General features: G+C 35.9%; 1 long non-coding RNA gene across 5 annotated transcripts in view; it reads right to left on the reverse strand.

Annotated features, from left to right (window-relative positions):
- The window catches only part of LOC103792522 (uncharacterized), a 75811-nt gene extending 55082 nt beyond the window's left edge, over window positions 1–20729 (reverse strand). Inside the window, exons 1-4 of one of the 5 annotated variants that reach the window (XR_013534853.1) lie at window positions 18932–20729; window positions 18061–18271; window positions 17048–17151; window positions 3–99 (exon numbers count right to left, since the gene is read on the reverse strand). This is a non-coding gene — a long non-coding RNA (uncharacterized LOC103792522). Of the gene's footprint in view, window positions 1–2; window positions 100–17047; window positions 17152–18021; window positions 18272–18931 lie in introns of all 5 variants that reach the window. The other 4 variants (XR_013534851.1, XR_013534852.1, XR_013534850.1 and 1 more) reach the window with 4 other exon arrangements.
- Window positions 20730–21057: the final 328 nt, after the last annotated feature.

A 21057-nucleotide genomic window follows, 5' to 3' on the forward strand; every position in this document is an offset into this window, starting at 1 on the left:
ACTTCTTATCCTCCAACATTGTAGTCAGTTCCTCCTTCTCTTGTCTCAATGTGTTTAGTTCTTAGGGCCCATGTGCCTCTCCCAAATTGAGGGGTAAGTCTCAAATGGGATGGAAAAAACAACAATTAGATACAGCTACACATCTGTTAGAATGATCAAAATCTAAAACACTGACAGCACCAAATGTCAACAAGGATGTGGAGCAACAGGAATTACTTGCTTGTGGGAATGCACATGGTATGTAGACTTTGGAAAACATTTTGTCAATTTCTTGCAAAACTAAATACACTCTTACAATACAACCCAGTAATCATACTCTTTGGTATTTACCCAAATGAGTTAAAAATTTACATCCATGAAAACCTACACACAGATGTTTACAGAAGCTTTATTCATAATTACCAAAACTCGGAAGCAACCAAGCTGACCTTTAGTATGTGAATGGATAAATAAACTGTGGTATATCCAGACAATGATATATTATTCAGGGATGAAAGGAAATGAGCTTATAAAGCCATAAAATAACATGAAGGAACCATAAATGCATATTACCAAGTGAAAGAAGCCATTTTATTCATAATTGCCAAAATTAGAATCAGCCAAGATGTCCTTTAACAGACAATTGGATAAACTGTGATTCATCCTTATAATAAAATATTATTCACCAATAGAAAGAAATGACCTATAAAACCACCCAAAGGCATGAAAGAGAAACATAAACGCATATTGCTAAGTGAAAGAAGCTAATCTTTAAAAGCTACATACTGTTTGATTCCAAATATATGGCATTTTAGAAAAGGGAAAATTATAGATACAATAAAAGAAATTAGTTAATGGGGAGGGAGGGATAAATAGCAGAGGACACAGGACTTTTAAGGCAGTGAAACTGTTCTGTATGATACTATAATGGCAGATACATGTCATTCATTTATCCAAACCCATAGAATGTACAATACCAAAAGTGAACCCTCATGTAAACCATAGACTTTGAGTGACGATGTGTAGGTTCATTGATTGCAACAAATGTACAAATGTGTTTTGGATTTTGATCATAAGAGAGGCTGTGCATGTGGTAAGACAGGGTGTACATGAGAACTCTCTGTACTTTCTGCTCAAGTTTGCTGTGAACCTGAAACTGTTTTTTTTTTAAGTCTATTAAACATGTGAACAAAAAGCTATTATTTCAGTAAATATTAATCTATTGACTGCAACCCCCAGATCTCTCTCACATATAGGGCTTATTGTGTCTACTCTAAAACTTTCTTATTTTACTTTTTCCTTAGCCAAACAATAGAAAGAACTTTTTCTGAAGTGATCCTAATTCCCTTAGAGGCTCTATGCTTCCCCCCGCAATGTTGTCCAGTTCAAATAGATTCTAACACATACTCAAACATCTTTCTAAGATAATCCATGTTCTGAAATGCATAGCAGTTATAATTCATTAGTTTTTTTATTCTTATTTTTAAATTTAAAAAGTCACAGGTGAAGGGAAAAATGCTATAAAGCCCTAGTTTAGAATGACTTTTGAAAGGTTATTATTTAAGTCTGTCTTTTAAGAAAGTGACTTCAACAGGTCATGGTGGGCCTGAATTCAGACAGAACAAGCCCAAATTCCATCTCTCACTGCCATGCTAAACAGGAAGGAACACATAAAACTGTCAGGCCATTTCACTGAAAGGTCTGTATTGGAGTTTAAAAAAAAAAAGAAAGAAACATTTCCAGTACTAGTCTGGAAGGTTTTATTTCATTTGTTTGCCTTATAAAATTGTGCTTAGTCATCGTATTAAAAGACAACCTTGCTATAGAAAACACAAGCTTGCTCCATGAAATTATGCATCAACAAATATTGATTTGCACCAGATTGGACCCTGGTTGCAGGAAAGCAAAGCTATGGCCCAAATGGTCCCATTGATTCAGGATAGAAGAACTGTGTCTTCTGTCTGTTTTGACTCTCCAGGATTTCCCTAACTTTTCCCTCATCAAAAATATATCAGTCTGCAGACTGAGGTGTTGAGTGAATGTGCCAGTAGGTGTGAAGCACTAGGCAGGAGTGGCGAGCTCTTTGCACCTCCCTGTCAACTCCTGCCCACCACTGGCAGCCATGCCTGCCTTTCCTTTCAGCCACTGCTCTGGCTTCATGCTAATGACATTTCTTCAGTAAGCTTTCATTTAAAGGCCATTTTCTTCACTACCAGCGTAAAACAGAACCACTTCTTTATCCTTACAAATATGGTAGACTCAAGTAGACGTGGCATAATGTGGGGATGTAGCAAGGGGGTGTATTTAGTTTATTATTTGTCTATAACAAAACTTGATGAAGCACTTCACCTCTCAGTCCACTATCCTCAATTCTTTGTTTTGAAGAAAGTGAACAGGTAATTAGCTTGCAATGAGTAAGTACAACGAGAAAGGAATGCCACACAGGTACTATCGAACACATTCACTCAAAAAAATTATTGGGGAATAGAGAAGGGTGAGCAGGGAAGCCTTCCCTGAGACTAAACTGAGACTCAAAGGATGGGAAGAACTAAATCCACAAAAAGGGTAAGGTGGGGTGGCATCTAATTACTCTCATTCTTTGCATCAGGAAACTCAGATGGAAAGATGAAGTAACTTTATCAGAATTACATAGCAGAACTAGGATTCAAATTGTCCCCAGAAGGGACAGAAAGACCAAAGTTCAAATCCTGGTGTAAATTACTTCATTTCCATAAATCTTCATCCCTTCATTTGTAAAATAATGACAAATGAAAAGTTTAGTGTAATGGCTATAAAATAATAATCAACCAATTAGTGGTATTAATTAAACCATCATTGTCTCGTTGGATTCTGAGCATGCAGGCAATATGTTCATGTTGCTCACTGATACATTCAGGGGCCTTATGGAACACCTGGCATTAGACAAATAATTAATATGTATGAAGAAATTATTGAGAATGAAACGAAAGAACACATATGAAGTTCAGGCATAATGTCAATAGTTTCTCAATAAATGTTAATTTTATTTGCCCACAACTGTGTCAAAAAGGCAATGTCAACCATATATAGCCATGTACCACATAGTGATGTTTTGGACTGCAAGTACAATTGTGGTCCCATAAGATTATAAAACCGTATTTTTACTGTATTATCATTGTATTACACAACTGCCTACAGTGTTCAGTACAGTATCAGGCTGTACAGGTTTTTAGCCTAGGAACAAGATACTATACCAGATAGCCTAGATGTGTAGCGGGCTATATCATCTAGGTTTGTATAAGCACACCCTATCGTATTGGCACAATGACAAAATAACCTAATGATGCATTTCACAGAATAATACCGCCATTGTTACGTGACACGTCTATAATTCTATTTGGAATATGTGCGAGTTCTCTTATGTGTCATTTGGTATTAGTATCCAGGCTAAAGATTACAACTCATGGTTAATAGTTTTCCAATTGGTGTTTCTTGGCAATAGGTCAGGCATGATCCACGATATAGCCACCAGCACCATCTCAATATGGATAATAATAATAAAAATTGATGTATCCAAGACAGAATATCTAGCCCTGTGCACATGACTTCAGAGTTGTCCTCAGGAAAAAAAAATAACTTCAGATAAATGCTGAAAGTCATTTTGAGATTCTAAAATCTTAAGAGGCTTTTCTATTCCTGTAACAAATTTGCATTTCCTAATTTTCTGTTGATATTTTGACTCTTTTATACGCATGGATTTCATCTTTTCAATGATTATCTGACAGTTCTGAGAGCAGTGAAGCCCTGGGAAGCTTTGGCTCTGTTGGACAACAGTGGACAAAATCATCCAAGAGACTCTGTACATGGATACATTTGGTACCAAGAACCTGCTGAGATGGTCACAGTCACAAAGCAATTCCAACCATTTATACAGAGAACTAGCTGAGAATTTAGGATTTGCTAAATGTTCCCATTCACACTTGCCATCAATCCCCATGACAATAACTAAAAGATTAGCCTGAACCTGATTGGTAATAATTCCATTGGCCTCAGAAGAGAGCACAAAGAGTGAAATAAAAAGCAAATAAAGTATCATTTTCATACACCTTTCTTTTAATAATGAGAAAAATGTGTTATGGAGCTTAAAAGAGACACATAAAGCAAATTAACTTTGCTGATAAATTTTTGAAAATTACTATTATTCTAGAGGACTCACATTATCAGAATTCAACATAGATTATCTGGCATCAGATCCAATGCCAACCTACTTTAATGATGAAAACACTATACTATTACTAACTCTCTTCTGGTAGCTTTCCTCCCACATTTAATTCCTGTAGGCCAAGGCCCACTATAAGCAGGAAATGCTAGTGTATGTACAAAATATCTGGTAATTTTTATTTTTTTTAGAATATGCTCATTGAAGGCCAACAGGTATGTGAAAAGCAGTCAATATCACTAACCGTGGAAAAAAATGATAAGTGATGAAAAATATCAGGCAAATTAAAACCACAGTGAGATATTACCTCATACCTGTTAGAATGGCTATTATCAAAAAGACAAGTGTTGATGAAGATGTGAAGAAAAGGAAGTTATTGCACATTGTGGGTGGGAATGCAAGTTAGTATAGCCATTATGAAAAACAGTATGGCAGATTCTCAAAAAATCAGAAATAGGCCAGGCAAGGTGGCTCAGCACGTGGGTAATCCCAGCACTTTGGGATGGTGAGGCAGGCGAATCACGAGATCAGGAAATCGAGACCATCCTGACCATGGTGAAACCCTGTCTCCACTAAAATACAAAAAATTTTGGAGGCTGAGGCAGGAGAATTGCTTGAATCAAGAAACAAAGGTTGCAGTGAGCCGAGATCACACCACTGTACTCCAGCTTGCTGACAGGGCAATACTCTGTGTCAAAAAAAAAAAAAAAAAAAATTAAAAGTAGCACTACAGTATGGTCCAGCAATCCTACTACAGCGTATATATCAAAGGAAGTAAAATCAGTATGTTAAGGAAATATCTGCACTCCTATGTTCATTGCAGCACTTCTTATAATAGTCAAGATATGGAATCAACCTAAGTGTCCATTGATGGATGAATGAATATAGAAAATGTGGTACATAGACACAGTGCAATACTATTCAACCTTAAAAATACAAAATCCTATCATTTGTGACAACATAAATGAACCTGAAGGACATTATGTTAAGTGAACTAAGCCAGGTACAGAAAGACAAAAACCACCCAATCTCACTTATATATGGACTCTAAAATAGTCAAATTCACAGAAGCAGATAGTAGAATGGTGGTTACCAGAGGCTCAAGAGTAAAGGGATAGGAGAGATGCTAGTCAAATGACACATAATGTTAGTCGGACAGGAAGAATAAGCTCATGAGACCCACTGTACATCATGGTGACTACAGATAGTAACAATATGTTGTATAATTGAAAATTGCTAAGACAGTAGAATTTTTATCAATTTTTCTTTTCTTAATTATACTTAAAGTTCCTAGGTACATAGCCCCCCAACCCCTGACAGGCTCCAGTGTATGATGTTCCCCTCACTGTGTCCATGTGTTCTCATTGCTCAACACTCACTTATGAATGAGAACATGCAGTGTTTGGTATTCTGCTCTTGTGTCAGTTTGCTCAGAATGATAGTTTCTAGCTTCATCCATGTTCCTGCAAAGGACATGAACTCATTCTTTTTTATGGCTGCATAGTATTCCATGGTGTATATGTGCCACATTTTTTTATCCAGTCTCTCATTGATGGGCATTTGGGTTGCTTCCAAGTCTTTGCTATTGTGAACAGTGCCGCTATAAACATATGAGTGCATGTGTCTTTATAATAGAATGATTTATAATCCTTTGGGTATATGCCCAGTAATGGGATTGCTGGGTCAAATGGAATTTCTAGTTCTAGATCATTGAGGAATCACCACAATGTCTTCCACAATGGTTGAACTAATTTACACTCTCACCAACAGTGTAAAAGTGTTCTTATTTCTCCACATCCTCTCCAGCATCTGTTGTCTCCAGATTTTTTAATGATCACCATTCTAACTGGTGTGAGATGGTATCTCAATGTGGTTTTGATTTGCATTTCTCTAATAACCAGTGATGATTTTCATATGTATATTGGCCGCATAAATGTCTTGTTTTGAAAAGTGTCTGTTCATACCCTTTGCTCACTTTTTGATGGGATCATTTTTTTCTTGTAAATTTGTTTAAGTTCTTTGTAGATTCTGGATATTAGCCCTTTGTCAGATGGGTAGATTGCAACATTTTTTCCCATTCTGTTGTTTGCCAGTTCACTCTAATGATAGTTTCTTTTGCTGTGCAGTAGCTCTTGGGTTTAATTAAATCCCATTTGTGTATTCTGACTTTTTTGCCATTGCTTTTGGCAATGCTATCCCCACCAAGCTACCATTGACTTTCTTCGCAGAATTGGAAAAAAATTACCTTAAATTTCATATGGAACCAGAAAAGAGCCCACATTGCCAAGACAATCTTAAGAAAAACAAAACAAAACAAACAAACAAAAAAAACAAAAACAAAACTAGAGGCATCACATAACCTGACTTCAAACTACACTACAAGGCTACAGTAATCAAAACAACATGGTACTGGTACCAAAACAGAGATATAGACCAATGGAACAGAACAGAGGCCTCAGAAGTAACGTCACAATCTACAAACATCTGATCTTTGACAAACCTGACAAAAACAAGCAATAGGAAAAGGATTCCCTATTTAACAAATGGTGTTGGGAAAACTGACTAGCCATATACAGAAAGCTGAAACTGGATCCCTTCCTTACACCTTATACAAAAAGTAACTCCATGTATTAAAGATTTAAACATAAGATCTAACACAATAAAAACCCTAGAAGAAAACCTAGGCAATACCATTCAGGACATAGGCCTGGGCAAGGACTTCATGAGTATAGATTTTAAGTGTTCTCACCACACAAAAAATTAATAAACATGTGAGGTGACACACGTGTTAATTTGTTTGAATTAGTTATTCCACAAGATATATATGTATGTATGTATTTCAGAAAATCATGCTTTACATCATAAATATACATAATTTTTGTTAGTTAAAAAGTTTTAAAAAGTAAAAATACATAAATATTTGTTATGGCAAAAAAAAATCTACTCATTAAAAACTGAAAGTTTGAAAATACTATATTCTCAAATCAGTGCTGCCAGTGCCAAAGGGCTCCCCTGGCACTTAGTCTCCAGGGATCTATGGCCGATGCCCACAGAGGTTAGCAACTCTAAGCCTGGGACCTTCCATGCAATGCTCCCATAAGTTGTTTGTAAGTTTCCCCTACAGTTCAGTAATTCATTAAAGTAGAGAGCAAGTGTAAAACAAAAGTGTGCACTGAGTATGGGGAAATGTATACTAAATATTGAACAGATATCTGGAAGGGTCAGCTGGACAGGACAAGTTGTATCTGAGAAGTTGATTTGAGGATTTTCTTTGTTTTTACTTTTGCAAATAAGGTACCAGTTGGTGATTCAAAGTGTATTTGCAAGTTTGCCAATTAACATGTTACTCTAACTCACAGACTACCTACACATCATCATGGATACCTGATTGAGCAGTGAGAAACAGTATGCTTTACAGAATAAGCTATATGTCAGATCTCTGAATAGAGATAACTTGCTTAATTAAAAATGCGATAGACAACCCCTTCTCCTACCGAAAGCCTAACCTACTCCTTGTATTAGAGATTTCGTTTGTTCTTAAGGACTTGGCTTCTGCAAGTGTCCCCTGTCTCTCTTGCAGTATTAGTTTTTTCATCTCTTCTGGATCATTCCCATAGCTACACAAATGCCCTTTATCAGCTATAAAATATCCTATAAAAATACCCCCGCCCCAGGGCCTCACATTCATCTCCAACCTCATTCTTCTGTTCCTCTTCACAGCAAAACTCTAGAGTTGTCTATATTCCATTTTCACTATTTCCCTTCCATTGTCTCCTGAACCAACTCCCAAGCAGTCTTTCCTTCCCGGGCACAACACCAGTGAAACTAAACTGGTTAAATGGAGTTGTGGTATGCATTATCACACATCCAGTGTTCAATTAATGGTCTTCATCTTACTGGACCTCCCAACTACATTTACACAATAGATTACTCTATCCTCCTTGCAGTGTTACCTTCACTCACTTCCTAATATATCACTCTCTCCTACCTAGCCTTTCTCTGGCTGGTCTTGATGAGTCTTCTCTCCTTTCTCCTTTTCTTTTCCTTTTATTTACTATGTCTCAGGCTCTATCTACATATAATCCCTAGAAGCCTTACGAAGTCCTAGGGTTTTAAATAACATCATATGCCAATGACATCCAAATTTATATCTCTAGTTCCAATACCTTCTAAGTTGCTGATTGATATAGTAGGTACTTAATATTCCTATGTGGATGGCCATTTAAAACTCTGACTGATGTTCTTCCTCTTCTCAGTGAAGGTGCTACCAACAAGCCCTCAGTGTGGAGAGAGACAAAAGGGAATCTCTTATCTGAATTTAGCTAGAGACTCCTAGTTGGTTCCTGTCTTTCCTTTTGATCCCTACAATCTCTTCTGCACCCAGATGCCAAAGACATTTTTAAAAACACAAATTATATTATGTTAATTTTATGCTTGAAACCCTCCAACAGCTTCTTGTCCATCACACTTGGCACGAAATAAAACTCTTGTTTGTAATCTATAAGGCCATAAAACATTTGGCATCACTTACCTCTCTAGCCCTCTCACACTGACCATTCTGTTCCTGTCCCTTCTACTCCAGCCACTTGGGCAGTAATGCCATTCCATTCCTTGGGCCTATCATGTTCAGTCCCACCTCAGGGTCCTTGTGTGAAAGTTAATTTCAGGTGTCAACTTGACTAAGCTAAAGGATGCCCAGACAGCTGGTAAAACATTATTTCTGGATGTTTCTGTGAGAGTCTTTCTGGAAGAGATTAGGATATAAATACGTAAAATGAGTAAAAAAGATGTGCCTTCACCAATATGGGTGGGAATCATCCAAGCCATTGAGGGCCTAAAAAGAACAAAAAGGCAGAGGAAGGGCAAATTTGCTCTCTGTGTGATTTGGGATATCCATCTTCTCTTGCTCTCAGATATTGGTGCTCCTGATTCTCAGTCCTTCAGACTTAGACTGAATGACACTACCAGCTTTGCTGTTTCTTCATCCTGCAGATGCCAATCATGAGATTCTCAGCCTCCATAATTGTGTGAGCCAACTCCCATAATAAATCTCTTTTTATATATCTATATATATCCTATTGGTTCTGTTTCTCTGACTAACAGACCTTGCATTTGCCAATCTCTCTGCCTGGAAAATGTTTCTTCCAGATTCTCCAATGCCCTTCACTAACTCCGTGTGCTCAGATATTAGTCCCTCAGAGCAGACCTCTCCAGCAATTCTTGATAAAATAACACTCACCCTCACTCACTTCCTAGACTACCTAACCTCCTACTCTAGTTTATTTTTCTCCATAGCACTCACCACCATCTGAAGTTATATATTAATTTACATATTTATTATTATTCTCTCCAATTTGAATGTAATTCTATAAGGTAGAAACACTATTCTCTTATCCACATTTGTATCTCTAGTGACTAAAACAGTAAATGACAACAGACATTCAATACATATACTTTGAATAAAATAATAAACATGACTAAGGAAACAATTATGTTTTTCCTATTATATTCTTAAGTTATCAAATCAATTTTAAAATAACAGATGAGAAGAAGAAATATTGTACAGATATCAACATCCAAAATCATTTTAACAACAATAACAAAAGTTCAATAAAAATCTCAGAAGAATTTTGAATAAAACAACTTGAAAAAATATTTGTAACGATATCCATTTGAATGATCAAATAAAAATATCAAAGAAAATTTTTAAAAAGAAGAATAATGGTCATGTGGAAATGAACAAAGAGGGTGAGACCTGTAAAATGCTATATAACTTAAAGCTACAATGACGGATAAGGTGATACTACTAAAAATGCAACACAGAGATAAAGAGAATACCTGCAAAAGCTATGAGAAGCCCTAGTTTATACATAACTTATCATAAAGTAAATATCATAAAGCAATCAGTAAATGATAAATAATTTTTTAATGGTACTGGGAAAATCGGAAATTTAGGAAAATTCCAATTAGGTTCTAACTCAGCATGACAAGAATGACAACAAAATTTTAGACCAACCAAAGAAATGAATGTTAGAAGTAAATTATGAAAGATGCATGATAAAAATAGATTTTAAAAAAAATTTTTACTTTAAGTTCTGGGATACATGTGCTGAATGTGCAGGTTTGTTATGTAGATAGACATGTGTCATGGTGGTTTCCTTCACCTATCAACCTGTCATCTAGGTTTTAAGCTCCGCATGCATTAGGTATTTCCTAACGTTCTCCCTCCCCTTTCCTCCTACCCCCACAACAGGACCGGGTGTGTGATGTTCCCCTCCCTGTGTCCATATGTTATCATTGTTCAGCTCCCACTTATGAGTGAGAGCATGTGGTGTTTAGTTTTCTGTTCCTGTGTTAGTTTGCTGAGGATGATGGTTTCCAGCTTCATCCATGCTTCCACAAAGGACATGAACTCATTCTTTTTTATGGCTGCATAGTATTCCATGGTGTATATGAACCTATGCATTTGAATAATTCTGCATTTTCCCAGCACATTTTTATAGCAAAGATGATTACAATTATTTTAACTAATAGACCTTATTTTTGAGAGCAGTTTTAGTTTTGCAGAAAAATGAGCAGAAAGTAGCATTCTTATATTCTCTCCACCTCCAAGCAGTTCTCCACATGATTTACATCTTACATTAATGTAGTACATTTATTACAATTGATGAACAAATATTTACATGTTATTATAGTTTATATTAGGTGTTGTATATTCTATGAAATTTGACAAACGTAAAATGACACGTATCCACTGTTAAAGTACCATGCAGAACAGCTTCATTCCCCTAAAGTCCTCTATTCTTCTCCTACTTATCCTTCCCTCCTGACCCCAGTCCCTGACAACTGCCAATCTCCTTACTCTTTTTATTGCTTGCATTTTCCAGAATGTCATATAGTTGGAATCAGAGAGCATGTAGCCTTTTTTAGTTGGCTTCTTTCATTTAGCAAGGTGCATTTAAGGTCCCTCCATGGCTTTCCATGGTTTGATAGTTCATTTCTTTTGATTACTGATTAATATTCCATTTTACTTCATAGCTTCTGAAGTTGAGATAGATTTGGAGAACTCTCATAAACATCTTTTGTTATTGTAACATATGCTACTTTCTAATCTCTACATGTTTACATAGTAATGTCTGTTTCATTAGTGAACAACCACTTTGTGCATGAAGGCAAATTCACTATAGTCCAAAAGGGAAAATTTTGCCATTGCACTAATCTCTAGTTAAATTAGTCTCACCTGAGTGTTAAATCATTTCTATCTGTTCCTTGAAATACCAAGGGGCTCTTCAGTCATCCAATAGGGGGTTGGGGCAGGTGAGGGGAGAAAAGGAGGGAAGACATAAAAGAATCTCTCTGAGGTACTCTTTGTTAAAGTAGGGGAAAAAAGTTTTGTTTCTTAATATTTTGAAGACTAATTTCTTTTTCTCATGATATTGCCATTCATTAGAGGTCCACTTCAAGACATTAGCATATGTGACAATTCCCCATGCTTCCTTATTTTCTCTAGAAGGAATCAATGCTTTTCACACAGTGACAAATATAGAGTGATTTTTATTTTAACTTTTTTCAGTGACATGGCTATACATCATGCTCTTTCTCCACTTATTATTTAGTAATTCTTCTTTCTCCTGCAGTTTTCCATACTATTTCTATAATGTTGGTTTCTTAAACGCTAGCAGGTAACTATAACAATTCATGCAACAAAGAGTTCATTGGCATTGAGCAAAGACAAGCTCAGAACCTGTAATGCATGCAAGGGGTAGGAAAGTATTTCATACACATCCTCTTTCTGAAGGCTTGCTTACCCCACCCCTCACTTCCCAATCAGAGCTTTTTTATTTCTTTATGAAATATCAGAACAGCAGTTTTGTTTCTAGTTGTTAGTGGTGGTTAAACAACAATGAATTCATCAAAATTCACAGAATTGAACAATAAAAAGTGAATTTTACTGCTTATAAATTAGAGTAAAAAGAAAAAAATCAAAAAAAATCACTATTTCATATCACATAACTTTATTTCCTCACAATGGTTAAAATATAAAATTTCTAAAATGCTGCTTCATGAGGAATCTCAAAAATTGCTGGAGAACACATTTAGAAGAAACCTAATTTCTAGCAATAAAGCCAACCAGAGCTCACTAATTTGGCCAAAATAAATTATTGAACCTTATTAGTAGTCCTGGATAGTTGAAGTTTTAGAAATTTAGAATATAAAATGAAACTTGTTTTTTTTACTTTAAAGTTCATCGATACAAGTGTAGGTTTGCTACATAAGTAAACTTACATCAGGGGGGTTGTTGTACAGATTATTTTATCACCCAGGTATTAAGCCTAGTGCCCATTAGTTGTTTTTCCTGATCCTCTTCCTCCTCAAAAAGGGCCCCAGGGTGTGTTGTTCTCCTCTACATGTCCATGTGTTCTGATCATTTAGCACCCACTTATAAGTGAGAATATGTGGTATTTGGTTTTCTGTTCCTGTGCTTTGCTAAGGATAATGGCCTCTAGCTCCATCTGTGCAAAGGACATGATCTCATTCTTTGTTATGGCTATGTAGTATGCCTTGTCTATGTGTACCATATTTTCTTTATCTAGTCTATCAGTGATGGGAATTTAAGTTGATTCCATGTCTTTGCTATTGTGAATAGTGCTTCAACAAACATACACATGAATGTGTCTTTAAATTCAAAGTGCTACATTATTCTAGCCTGCAAATATTTTCATTACTAAGATTATGTAAAATATGGAAATATATATGAAACAGTCTCTAGTATAGTATTATTCTATAACTCTTGGGTTTTTGACCACTGGCACTCTTGTGAAAGAAGAGAAAATTTGTTTCTACTACACGTCCACTTCTCAGGAGCTGAAGGGCAACAAAAATATAGGTACTTAAGCAATGCCGAAAGATACTAACATTGGAGCTGCAGTTATCGGGAGTTCCTAATTCACTGGGGTTGTATAGAAAACAGATGGTTGCTTTGGTGACCAAATCAAAAAATGGCTTCATACATGAAACAGAAGTAGATGATGAGGAAGTGAAATCAAGAGAAAGGACAAGGCTGGAATCAAAGCTAAATCTAGAATATAAAGGACACTTCGTCAATGAGGAAAACTAGAGAGAATACCAAAGACAAAACCAAAGCTGCAGAAAAACAAAAACCATGAACATGGGAAAGAAGAAAAGATCAGCAGATAAAGTGCTGTGTTTGTGTGGAGGAAAGTGGATAGATGAAGATGTTAACTAATTCATGTGATGAGACATGAATTCATGTGGCCGTGCACATTCCAAAATACCCAATTTAATCTGTGATGTATCTGAAATATCCAAGACCCAAGTTATCCATATTCTCTCATCTGTGGTAATTCCAGTACTTGTCTATAGGGAAGACTTCAGGGGAGCAATTAGGTTGGAAAAGAAGACCAAGAGATTTATCATGAATATATGTTAGTTACATTTTATATTATTTACATTGTTAATCCATAAATGTAAGTTATAGGATTAAAGATTTAAACATAAGACCTAACACCATAAAAACCCTAGAAGAAAACCTAGGAAATACCATTCAGGACATAGGAATGGGCAAAAACTTCATGACTTAAACACCAAAAGTAATGGCAGCAAAAGCCAAAATTAACAAATAGGATCTAACTAAACTTAAGAGCTTCTGCACAGCAAAAGAAACTATCATTAGAGTGAAACAGCAACCAACAGAATGGGAAAAAAATTTTGCAATCTACCATCTGACAAAGGGCTAATATCCAGAATCTATAAAGAACTTAAACAAATTTACAAGAAAAAAACAACCCCATCAAAAAGTGGGTAAGGTTATGAACAGACACTTCTCAAAAGAAGGTATTTATGAAGCCAAAAAACATATTTAAAAAGTTCCGCATCACTGGTCATTAGAGAGATGCAAATCAAAACCACATTGAGGTAACATCTCATGCCAGTTAGAATGGCGATCATTAAAAAATCAGGAGACAACAGATACTGGAGAGGATGTGGAGAAATAGAAACACTTTTACACTGTTGGTGAGAGTGTAAATTAGTTCAAACATTGTGAAAGACAGTGTGGCAATTTATCAAGGATCTAGAAATAGAAATACCATTTGATCCAGCAATCCCATTACTGGGTATGTACCCAAAGGATTATAAATCATTCTATTATAGAGACACATGCACATGCATGTTTATTGTGGCATTGTTCAAAATAGCAAAGACTTGGAAGCAACCCAAATGCCCATCAGTGATAGACTGGATAAAGAAAATGTGGCACATATACACCATGGAATACTATGCAACCATAAAAAGAATGAGTTCATGTCTTTTTCAGGGACATGGATAAAGCTGGAAACCATCATCCTCAGCAAACACACAAGAATGGAAAACACTGCATGTTCTCACTCATAAGTGGGTGTTGAACAATGAGAACACATGGACACAGCAAAGGGAACATCATACACCAGGGCCTGTTGGTGGGTGGGGGACTAGGGGAGGTATAGCATTAGAAGAAATACCTAATGTAAATGACGGGGTGATGGATGCAGCAAACCACCATGGCACATGTATACCTATGTAACAAACCTGCACATTCTACACATGTACTCCAGAATTTAAAGTATAATAATAACAACAATAAGATCTGATCTTAAAAAAAAAAGAAAAATAAACATAGTCAGCTTTTCAAATGAGGCTTTTATTGCTATTTTACATAATATTTTAAAATACTGTAGGTCATATTAAAATGTTATTTTATTATTATGAACTTATACTTAACAGTGCTTTTGGCTACAAATTACAGAACATTTGGCTAGATGTTAGACAATAAAACTTAACCTTAAAAAATAAGAAATCAAGAGAGAAGTCTTTCTACATTTGGTAGAGAAATTCAACAGTATCATCTGCTCTATCAGCCTCAAAGCATTATATTTTTGTCCTTAGGTTATGACCTCATGATCTCAAGATATCTGTCAAAGCCCCAAATATCACAGTCTTATACAAAAGTATTCAAGTCAGGAGGGAAAGAACCTTCTTTGAGGCATTAATTTTTTTGTTTTTTAATTGAGAAGAAAATATGTCTTAAAAATCCCTGTAATACTTCCTTTTTATGTCTCATTGACCAGAACTGAGTCATATCCACACATAAGCCAATCAGAAGTAAAGTGGGCTACAATTGCTATGACTGGCCTATCTTGATCATGAATTATGCCCCAGAGATGACTGAGGGGCCCACCTTCCCAAAAATAAGGGACTGCTATCTGTTATCTAGACACAGCCGTGCTTCCTTCCATCTGCAGGAAAAAATAAGAACTACAACTTTGCGCCAACACATCCCTGGGTGCCATTATTCTCTACTTAATCAGTTACAGATTCTTGTCTCAGCCATGGATATGTGCATTTTTAGTCAACTTAGAAAAATGAAGTGTAAAAATTAGTCTGGTCCCTAGAAATCCAAAGTGGCAATGTATTTCATATACTTGGAAATCAAAGCTTTTTTTTTGTTTAAGACAGAGTCTTGCTCTGTTGTCCAGTCTAGAGTGGAGTGGCTTAGTCAATCTGGGCTCACTGCAACCTCCACCTTTCAGGTTCAAGCGATTCTCTTGCCTCAGCCTTCTGAGTAGCTGGGACTACAGGCTTTCTCCACTGCACCCGACTAATTTTTGTATTTTTTGTAGAGACAGGATTTCACTATGTTGGCCCGGCTGGTCTCAAACTCCTGACCTCAGGTGATTTGCCCACCTACCCAAGCCTTCCAAAGTGCTGGTATTAGAGGCATGAGCCACCACACATGGCCCTACAAATCAATGCTTAAGAAAGTAAAGTTAGTAAGTAGTTGGTCAAGAGTCACAAGTTACACCTGGCCTCAGACATAGATCTGTAGTCATGATCAAGCAATGTCTCTTAAATTCTCACTCAGAAAAATGATTATCACATAGAATAACTTAACAAGGGTGAAGCTCATCATTTCATTCCTACTGCTTGGAATTCTTAGTACCTGGAATTGCACCTTAGAAGTCTGTTTCTTAGACTAAGACATTCATCATGTTAAAATATAATTGTCTGGCATATGGACAGTTATTTAAGTTCTATGTTATTACATACCAGTGTAAACTAATATTGAGCTATCTCCTGAAAAACAGGTTTCCTTTGGGTAAGCAGAAGAGAGAAGTACTATGATGAAGGTTAGGAGATGACAATTTGGAACTAAATTTGTCAGGAGTAGCAGAGGCACACTAGAAGCATCAAAGACCCACTTGTGAAAAAAAAAAGATTTTGCATCAATCCCTGAGTGTTTGTGTACTTTTATCAGAAAATGAGAATTAATACTACCCATTCATTCCTGGGGGACAAAATAACTTTTGTACTGGGAATCTCATTCTCTTTCTGATTTTCTAATTCTTCTTAATTTTGATAATTATGGCAGTTTTATGAAAGGTATATTTTTTACATAGGTTTTTCTAAAATTGCTCTAAAATTTAGGTGACTAGCTGAAAATCATATATTAATATAATATTATAGACTAATGTGCAAACATGGCCATTTTCAGGATGCAGACGAATCTGAAAAGCAATCCAATTATATAAAGTCTGAAAACTTATCTTCTGATTAGGTATTAAACCATTCAAAGCCACAATTTTCCTTTTAGATATAAAATATGCATCTATTCTGACTCTCAATGTAGATTGAGAGTTAATTTATATCTGCCTTGATATAAGGTCAATACAAAGTCTAAGAATTTAATTTGAAAATAAAATGCAGTCACTTCATTTAGCAGCAACTTTTAATAAAGGTATTTATTTTAAATTCTAATGGTTAATGAACAGAAGATAAATTTGTACAATTGATTTTAATACGGATCCCACTTACCTCTGTATGCAGGGCAACTGACTTGTCTCAGTGTGTGAAAGACGCTCCTGGTCTTAGCACTGAAAGTCCTAGTTCTCAGGAAACCAGGATGGTTGGTCACACAGCTGTGTGGAACATATCAATATGGAGAAGCCAAACAACTGCTGTAACTTCATTGATTACATATGAATCCATCTACCTAACACTTACATCAGCATGTAGGATACATGGGGCATATTTCAGATTCACAATAGAACCCAACAACTTATTAAGCCATTGACTCAACATAATCATATTTTTCTATTCTGCTTCATATAAGATCATCATGATGATTCACAGAGTAGCATGTGCATAGAACCCAACAACTTCTTATGAAGCCATTGACTTGACATAATCTTATTTTTCTATTCTGCTTAATATAAATATGGTGATTCACAGAATAGCATGTATATGGATTTCTTAAGCACCTGGAGCTAAGGTGCTATGTTTCAGTGCCCAAGACAAGCAACTATTGTTGCTATTTGAATTTTCTAAGAACCTGAAAGAAATCTAAGCTCATGTTCGTGAAACCAAAAAGAAATATGTAATTATGTAATCATCAAGTGAATCTAGGTAACCGGGGTAGCCATACTGCTAAAGCAAGCAGAGCTCACTTGGGGGCAGCTGAAAAATTCTTGTTTTTCATATACGCCATTTGTAATTAAAAATGCAATCTTCATAATAATCCTCTGAATCTTTCATTATTATCTTCTAAGGCTAAGTGAAGTTAAGCAACTTGACCAAACTCATGTAGTGAATATATAGTATAGCTAGGCTTGAACACATGTCTGTTTGTTCCTACAGCATATGATATTTGCATTAAGCCACCACTTTCTGCCCAGCATAGTTGACTGTCTTCTGGGGAAAATTCATCATTTCAAATAACTCTTCATGCATGACATGATGTCAGCAATCTCTCCATTTAAAAACACATTAGTTGGACAGTGATGACTTACAGGCAAATCCATGTTTTCAGTTGGACAGTGATGACTTACAGGCAAATCCATGTTTTCAGTGTGATTATGTTATTGCTGTAATTGTTCTTATTGTTTAGTTGTATAGAGCAATAACGGTTCTTCATGGAACTTTTCATGAAGCAAAAAGAGCACTCTTCAACAAGAGTTAACTGCTAGAGCAGCAGCATCTGACCCACACTCTTGCTTCTGAAGTTGTTCTCTGCACTCTGAGATTACTTCTCATGCTTCCCTGAAAAAGGAAGAATATTCTCTCATACTTAGAACAAAACACATACAAAAATCACCTCAGTCTTAGAAGCAGTGATGGCCACTTGCCCATTTTGTACAGACATGGATATTTTCTCTTCTTTCCCTAAATGAGGGAAGTTATTGATCCTGTGAGGGATCACAAGTGTTTTTTAACAGAGCATTGTGATAAAAGGAGTGGTCTCTAGGGTCAGACCGCCTGTGTTCAAATCCTGGTTGGATCACATGGTCAAACTACTTCAACTCTGGGTCTTTGTTTCCTTGTCTGTAAAATGGCAATGATCAATTTCTCTTAGAGTTTTTAAATTGCCTGATTTAATATAAATAAATCACTTAGCATATAGCACACAGTAAGTGCTCTTATAAGTTTTAAGCTTTTTTTTTCAAGAATCAAGCGCACACAGCATTCATAAAAAGACATTTACTGAGTCCCAAAATCTACAGTGCTTAGTACTAGACACGAAAGCTACAGGTTTAAGACATGGTCTTGGTATTTAGCAATCTTACAAACCAACTAAGAATACAAGAAATGTGGTGGAATAGATAAATAGCAATACAAGTAGCGCCCGCTAAAATGCAAAGTATCTGTCATGCATTATTAAATTTGATTTCTGATAGACATGACTAGGCAGACATTATTTACCCTTTACAGTGGAAAAAACTAGGGCTCAAAGAAGTCACTCCTGCTCATAAACACTGCGCATCCTGACTCACTACATATGAAGAACTGAGACTTCAGTTTTTTCATCCCAACATCTTGTGAAGTCAAAAGAGAGCTGCTGTGAAAATCTTGGAGATCTTATGAAGAAGGAAAGCATCTGAGAAGAACAGGAGTACCCTAGGGAAACTGATCCATGGAGATAGAATGCCAGAATCATGGAGGGCATTCTATTGTTAGCGCTGGCCTGTCTCAGGCTCAGGTTGGTTTCCCAGGTTCATCCTTCTTTTACCATGATACAGACTTTAGGAAACAAGTGGGCTCTCCGTCATGCTGCTGTCACTCACTCATTGCTTTGAGATTGTCTTCATATCCTTCATATTGTTGAAGGATTGGATGGGTCTACCCTCTTACCATTCCCTTCCCAATCTCTCCAACTTTCGCAGCTCCTGAAGGTCAGCTCACAAATTCTGTGTTTAAGCTATTAAAAGCCACTCAGTTTGGGGTAACAAAAAACAAACAATAACTAAAATGAGAACTCACTGTATACCAGTTTGAGAATCCTACAGAGTTCTTACAGTCATCCCTGGTTGACAGCTGTTAACTTCCCACTGAGAAGTTAACAAGGCCTATGTGTTTGATTCTCTCCAGATCCACAGAATAGATTTGATGAAAACTCTGCTCTCACCACCTTCTTCCTCACATTCCTAGACATACATATTCTCTTGAATAAATGAGCCAACCAACCAACAGACTGTATTGTTAGTGGTGTAAAACAGAACAAATCAACTCCACCTGAGGAAAGCACATTCATACTGAAGGCTTTGAATATGTCTTAGAAAAATCACTCTCCATTACATACAGTCTCATGAACAAATAGAAGCAAAACTACTCTTGACAGATGAAAACACTATACAAAGAGAAAAGCAGGCTATGGAATCCTGAAAGAGTTGAGATTTTGGAATTTGCATATATCCGACATAATCTTCAGAAGCACCAATTTTAATTTTGGTACTACATAGTGAAATTGAAACCAGTGGGGTTGAGGGTGACTGCTTAGCCTGTCTCTACAAGCTGGATCTGTGAATAGCTTCACTTTCATTTTCTATTTGAATGTTTTACTTATTTATACTCAGTTGTGTTTCAAATGGGATTGAAGTAGTTCAATTTGCTTTGATGAGTGAAGACCAAAAGCTAATTCTGACTATAATTGTTACATGTCAAGTTTAGAAGGCAGAGAGAGAGAAGAATGGGTCCTCAGATCTGAAATGCAGATATTCCTGAGAATAATCACCCAAAACACATCTTAGAAAGATGTGTTTTATGAAAAATAGATTCATAAACAGTTCCATTTTCATTCAAAGTAAAGTCTCAAACCTTCTCTAGTGAAGAAATAAGAATTAAAAAAAGAAGCTATACTTAAAATGACATGCATTTTATTTCACTAAAATGTAGGACATTAAGCAAAGGTTTGGTTGCCTTGGTGACAAACTATCATCAAAAGTGATGCATATCTCACAGAAAGGATATGCAAAATGCTTTCAATATACTATATTCATTGTGGAGAAATACAGAAATTAAAAATAAACTGTATCAAACATCAATTTTTGTGCTGTTTAAAGAATGTTCTGGCTTGAGCAAAAGATTCCTTATACTATTTTGTATTTCTTGAGCTGCTAAAAGCTTTCCTAAAGTGTTTTGAAATTTACTGACAACCACAAAGATTTTAAGAAAAGTTTTAAATTTCAGAGAATTCACGTATTTGTGTTTTTTTTAATTTAGTGTCCCATACTTGTATTCTTAATTGCCCAAATGATTCATGAACATAGACCTAACTAATAATCAATATGTTTATTATTACTACTATGTAACATATCATAAATATACTCATCTAGAATATAAAGTAAATGTTTTTCCTTGTATGCATTTTATTCTACAGAGTCCATTTAATCAAAAAGAGGATTAAAAGGCCAATCTTCTAAAACACAGGCTTCTTAATCTACAGATAGATTAAGAAGACTAAGGAGAAAAGTAAACTTTATAGACCCTATATGAGAAAATGTGTACTGGTGGACACTGGGATTGTTAACATAGACTGGGCGAGGGTCATT

Source organism: Callithrix jacchus, chromosome 4 (assembly GCF_049354715.1).
Source record: "Callithrix jacchus isolate 240 chromosome 4, calJac240_pri, whole genome shotgun sequence".
NCBI lineage: Eukaryota > Metazoa > Chordata > Mammalia > Primates > Cebidae > Callithrix > Callithrix jacchus.